This window comes from Odontomachus brunneus, unplaced genomic scaffold (genome assembly GCF_010583005.1).
Source record: "Odontomachus brunneus isolate Ranch 3 - 2012 unplaced genomic scaffold, Obru_v1 Obru_scaffold_229, whole genome shotgun sequence".
In the NCBI taxonomy this organism is placed as follows: Eukaryota; Metazoa; Arthropoda; class Insecta; order Hymenoptera; family Formicidae; genus Odontomachus; species Odontomachus brunneus.
This window is the reverse complement of record NW_022639679.1, coordinates 140,574-140,913: the sequence shown is the minus strand read 5'-3', so window position 1 is coordinate 140,913 and position 340 is coordinate 140,574.

Below are 340 nucleotides of genomic sequence, written 5' to 3'. Positions count from 1 at the left end.
TGATTTACACTTTTACAATTCATTGACTTTGTTTAAGCATTATGCACATTTGTGTTACCCAGAAAACCACGTCATTTCAGAAAAAGTACACCAGATCGTTTTTCAGACATTTCACCTTCATTTTTTACCTTTCCAAGGTCGCAAAAACAATTTTTTTATAAGACAAGTTTGATGTAAAATTTTCCGCTCTTTCGAAATCCGCAGTCAAAAATAGGGTGTCCCATTAGAAAAAACCATCGTGACCTTGAAGTAACCTTCAAAATTGACCTCAAGGTCAAAACCAATGGTACAATTGAATGACCCCCTCTATCCTGGACAACTTTTATCAAAACCATTTTTT